Source organism: Canis lupus, chromosome 2 (genome assembly GCF_003254725.2).
Source record: "Canis lupus dingo isolate Sandy chromosome 2, ASM325472v2, whole genome shotgun sequence".
Taxonomy (NCBI): Eukaryota; Metazoa; Chordata; class Mammalia; order Carnivora; family Canidae; genus Canis; species Canis lupus.
The window spans coordinates 68,631,073-68,636,192 of NC_064244.1; the positions used below are offsets into that span (position 1 = coordinate 68,631,073).

The 5,120-nt window shown below is 57.2% G+C and overlaps 1 long non-coding RNA gene across 1 annotated transcript; it reads left to right on the forward strand.

The window, feature by feature from the left end:
- Nucleotides 1-455: 455 nt before the first annotated feature.
- LOC125753309 (uncharacterized) lies at nt 456-1,127 on the forward strand. Its single transcript, XR_007404837.1, has 2 exons — nt 456-676; nt 956-1,127. It is a non-coding gene; the product is annotated as an uncharacterized LOC125753309 (long non-coding RNA).
- The last annotated feature ends 3,993 nt before the right edge of the window (nt 1,128-5,120 follow it).

The following is a 5,120-nucleotide window of genomic DNA, read 5'->3' on the forward strand; positions in this document are numbered from 1 at the left end:
AGCTGTGCCGGGACCTAGGGACCCCAGGAGAGAGGCAGGCCCACCTCCCGCAGTGTGCAGTCTCGGGGACACATCGGCGCCGGGCGCTGCGCAGCTGCAGCTGGGTCCTGTGCTCCCGAGGGCAGGACGGAGCCCTGCGGCATGTGGTGTAGGCCCCCGCGGGGCTGCCTGGACGTCGGCGACAGTGTTGTCAGCTCAGGGAGGGCCCCTCTCAGGCAGTGACATTTAAAATGAGACCTCAGGGCCGAGCAAGAGCCGGACAGGACAGTCACGGGGGCAGAGAGCATTGGAGGAGGGGGAATGGCACATTGGAGGTGGGGGGACGCCCAGGGAGGTCTCCCCGCCTCCTCGGCTGAGTGCAACATCAATGTGCACCCCCACACCCCAGGGCCGCCCTTTTCCAGTCAGCAGTCATGTGCTGGCTGAGAATTTCCGATTTAGAAGGTTCACTTCCTCAGTTGCCATTCCCTGTTCCCTGCTGCCCGGCCCGCTTCGGGCTTGGCATTGGGTAGGGGACCCAGAAATGAATCCGGTGTGATGCCTGCCCTGGGCGGTGGGGTGGAGGTGGACCAGCACCCACAGCACCACGTGATCGGTGGGCACGGAGACCCTTCATCCGGGCCCAGGCCGTGGTGGTCAGTGAGGGCTTCTCAGAGCTGGAGGCAGGAGAGGCGAGGTGGGCACAGGTGCGACTCCCCGGACCGAGGCTGGCTGTGGAGGGCTCTGGGTGCCAGGCTGTGGCAGAGACAGGCTGCCCCGATACCCACTCTCCCTCCCATGGTAATGACATGCGGCTGCTGGGAAGATGGGCTACATTTCCCAGCCTCCCTTGCGTCGGGGGTGGCAGGTGACCAATGTGGCCAATAGGATACGAGCAAAAGGATAGGCCATGCCAGGGCTGTTCCCAGAAAGGGTAGTGGTGTGCCCTCTCGTCTAGCTTTCCCCCCTCCCGCAGGTTGGAAGGTGAACATGGTCCCATCCTGGGACGTGTGAGTGAAGGCGACAGCCCAGGAACGATGGAGCGGCAGGACAGAAGGAACCCGCGTGCTGATGCCAAGGAACGCCAGCTCCTGGGTGGTTTATGGGTGAATCACTATATGATGGTCAATAAACTTCCCTCTCGTTTAGGCCACTGTAATTTGGCGTCTCTGCCCTAGAGGCCGATGGGGAGGCTAAAGGCTCTTATCCCCGAGGGCACAGGCAGTGAGCTGTGGATCTGTTGGATGGGGAGTGACATTGTCAGGTTTGCATTTTTGGAAGGTTTGGCTGCAGAGCACAAGGTGGGTTGGAGGGGAGAGAGACGGGAGGCTAGAAGACCAGAGAGGGGGTTGAGGCCTCAGAGGAGGGCAGAGATGGGGTGGAAGGTGGCTCAGTCGGGTAAGCATCCAACTCTTGGTCTCAGCTCAGGTCTTGATCTCAGGGTTGTGAGTTCAAACCCTGTGTTGGAATCTGCGTTGGGTGTGGAGCCTACTTTAAAAAAATGGAGAAGAAGGGATGCCTGGGTGGCTCAGCGGTTGAGTGCCTCCCTTTGGCCCAGGGCATGATCCTGGAGTCCTGGGATCGAGTCCCATGTTGGACTCCCTGCAGGGAGCCTGCTTCTCCCTCTGCCTGTGTCTCTGCCTCTCTCTCTGTCTGTGTCTCTCATGAATAAACAGATAAAATCTTTTTAAAAAATGGAGAAGAAGAAAGGAGAAGGGGAACAAGGGGGCAGGGCTACCCAGGCCTGACCTAGGGCAGGTCCGCTCCATGGGCCCTGCTAAAAGATGGCGCCAGATTCCTCACCAAGGCCTGAAAAATAAGTCCTGCAAAATCTGGTCTTCAGCTGCCATGGGAGCCGTAGGGCAGCTCCTTCTGGGGAGGGTCGGTCATGCGGGGCTGAGGTGGGAGGTGGGGGGCTTGGGAGGATGGATTTGGGGAGGCGGGGGAGAAAGTAGGGCAGTGCCTATGGTGAGGAGGGGCCTGGGTGGGAGGTGGCTCCTTGGTCTCCTCTCATTGCTGGCAGCAGAAACCCAGTCAGCCCCTGGGGGGAAGGGGATTTGTTGGCTGCCGTAGCCCAGAAGGATGCACCTGGATCAGACTGGAACAAAGTGGTGGGGGCTGTCATTCTCTGCACTCTGCCTGTCTCTCTTGGGCTCATTCCCCTCCATTCTAGACAGCTCTCGTCCACATGGCGGTGGTGACACGTAGACATGGAGGGGGGGACAGGTAGACATGGCCACAGGTGGCTCTGGGTCACCTCCTTTCAGGATGTGAGGCAGGAAGGACTCTGTTCCTGTGGCCACACGTAAATCCCAGGGAAGGAGACAGATTGGCTGCACTGGGGTCACCGCCCATCTGTGGCCAATCACTAGGCAGGGGAGGGGGTGCTACGATGGCCTGGGGCAAGGGGCTGGGGGCTTGGGGCTGTGCCCCCATGTGGAGTAAAGGAGAGGAGACTCCCTTGGGAAGAAAGCATTGTTCTGTTACCTGGAGGCCAGGGACATGATCTCCAGTCTCCGATTCCGGGTGGACAGTGACAGCCCCAGACAGGGAGAGGAGAGGGGACTTCTGGGAGGAGGTAGGGCAGTGACTGGTGGTGGGGAGGGGTGGGGGGAAGGCCTAGTGGGGGGAGAGGCTGACGGGTGTTTGCGGCGCGATCTCTCCGTTCTCTCCTCCAGCAAGCACACCCCAAAATGTGCCTCCAGGCCCCTCTTCCGGTCTGGACTCCTGGCTTCTTATTTAATTGGAACATCACACCAGTTCCTTTGAGAAGCCCAAGACACCCAAGAGCTGGCAGGACCAAAGCCTTGAGAGTGGAGGGACTGAGGGGTGCTAGGCTACTCTTTCTATTTTTTAATTTAAAAATTTTATTTATTTATTTATTTATTTATTTATTTATTTATTTATTTATTTGAGAGAGAGACAGAGTGGGAGAGAGCACAACGGGGGTAGAGAGAGAGAGAAGGAGCCCGATGCAGGGCTGGATCCCAGGACCTCAGGATCATGACCTGAGCTGAAGGCAGATGCTTCACCCTCTGACCCACCCAGACATCCCTGGGTTATTCTTTTTAAAGCACACTGTCACACTTCCTCTGGGAAGGCCTCCTTGACTTCACCCCAGTCCGCAGAGCTGGTGCTTCTCTCCCCTGGGCCCTGAGCAATCTGTCCCTGCACGGCTCACCGTGTGCTCCAGGGAGGGACCTGCATATCTGTGTCCCCCTCAGTTATGAGCCTTTTGAAGGCCTCTGTCCTCTCTGGGTTAGCACCCCTCCCCTAGGCTTTGGTCCTGCCAGCCCTTGGGTGTCTACATGCGTCTTTGTATGTCCCTGTGTGAAGATACGTTTGTGTATGTGTGTCTGGTTACGGGTGTGTGTCTGTGTATACATGTACACCTATGTGCTATAAGACTGTGGGTGCGTAGTGTGTCCATGTTGGGGTTTTCGTGTGTCTGCCTCAGTGTTACTGTGCATATGAGATGGTCTGGGGCGCTACGCCCCTCTGGGTCTTGTTAACCTTGAGATGTACACACACAAATACATATACACAGACTCACACGGAGGTTCAGATACACACAAACATAGACATACAGTTACACACACACACACACACACACACACACAGGCCTGTCTGGGGGCCTCCCGTAACCCTGCCCAGGGCTGGCTGTGCGTGGGGCTGCCCTCCGGAAGGAAGGCTGGAGCCCTTGTCCTGGGCAGGCCGGCTGGAATGGATCCCGGGGGCTTCCCCTCCCGGATGGGAATGTTTTCTTATGCCCGAGCGGTGGCGGAGAGCCAGCCCCACCCTGTGCCTTCCATTTCCAGCCATGTGGCCACGCCCTGACAGCAGGACAGCAGGTGGCAGGTCAATAGTTCTGGAAAACACAAAGGTAATGGGGCCTTGGAGGAGGGATTCTCACCCAGCTGTCTCGGGCACTGCACACCTCGGGCACCGCAGCCTCCAGTTAGAGCATCGTAGAACCAGCACGAGAGGGGCACCTGGGTGGCTCAGGGTCATGATCTCCGGGTCCTGGCATCGAGCCCCACATCGGGCTCCCTGCTCCACAGGGAGCCTGCTTCTCCCTCTCCTGCTCCCCCTGCTTGTGCTTGCTCTCTCTCTCTGTCTGTGTCGAATACATAAATAAAATGTTAAAAAAAAAAAGAACCTCCATGAGAGATATTCATACAATTGTACGTGCAGGTGCAGGGCCCTATGTCAGCGGCTGTGGGGTATCCCAGGGGTGGGGAAGGAGAGGGGAATGGCCCATCATTGGTCAGGTGGTTCCTGGCATCCCCTAAAAGGTGCTTCCCTCTGCATCTCCGGTTCTCAGCACAGGGCCTGGGACATAGTAGATGCTCAATAAATACACGTGGATCAACTTGATGAAGGAGGCTGTTTTTAGCTCTTACAGCCGTGGAAATTGAGGTCAGAGAAGCAGTTTGCCCAAAGTCACCCAGCAACCATGCGGCAGAGGTAAGATTTGAACCCAGGAACAGTCAGGAGTATTCAGGCCCAGCTTGTCCCGCTGTCCATCCAGGTTTACTCACTCTGATCTGAGGGAACCGTGAACTCCTTGCCTGGGAATCACATCCTTACTGCTTAAACTCTAAGTCTCAGTTTGGGGCAGCCCAGGTGGCTCAGCGGTTTAGTGTCGCCTTCGGCCTGGGGCGTGATCCTAGAGACCCGGGATCGAGTCCCGCGTCGGGCTCCCTGCATGGAGCCTGCTTCTCCCTCTGCCTGTGTCTCTGCCTCTCTCTCTCTGTGTGTCTCTCATGAATAAATAAATAAAATCTTAAAAAGAATAAGTCTCAGTTTGCCTGTCTGTATAATGGGTTTGATGATAGGGTATCAGGTCCGAAGTCACAAAATTAGTTCATGAGAAAGGTAACTTTCTTTTTTTGTCACTGACCCCATTTTGCTGAGCATAGCAAGAGAGTAATCTCAGTCATCTGGGGACCCCTAGCTGGGGGTGTGTCTAAGGTGGGGAGGAAGGGCAGGCCCTCTGGGTTGTCGCTGCCCCACACTGGCCCCGTCGAGGTGCCCTCCTGCCTGCCTGGCCGTTGAGCTCAGCCCCGGGATGTCCCAGCTGCGCTGACCCTTGATCCTGTCCCCAGCCGTCCAGCGCTCGTGTCTCTCAGCCCCTCCCG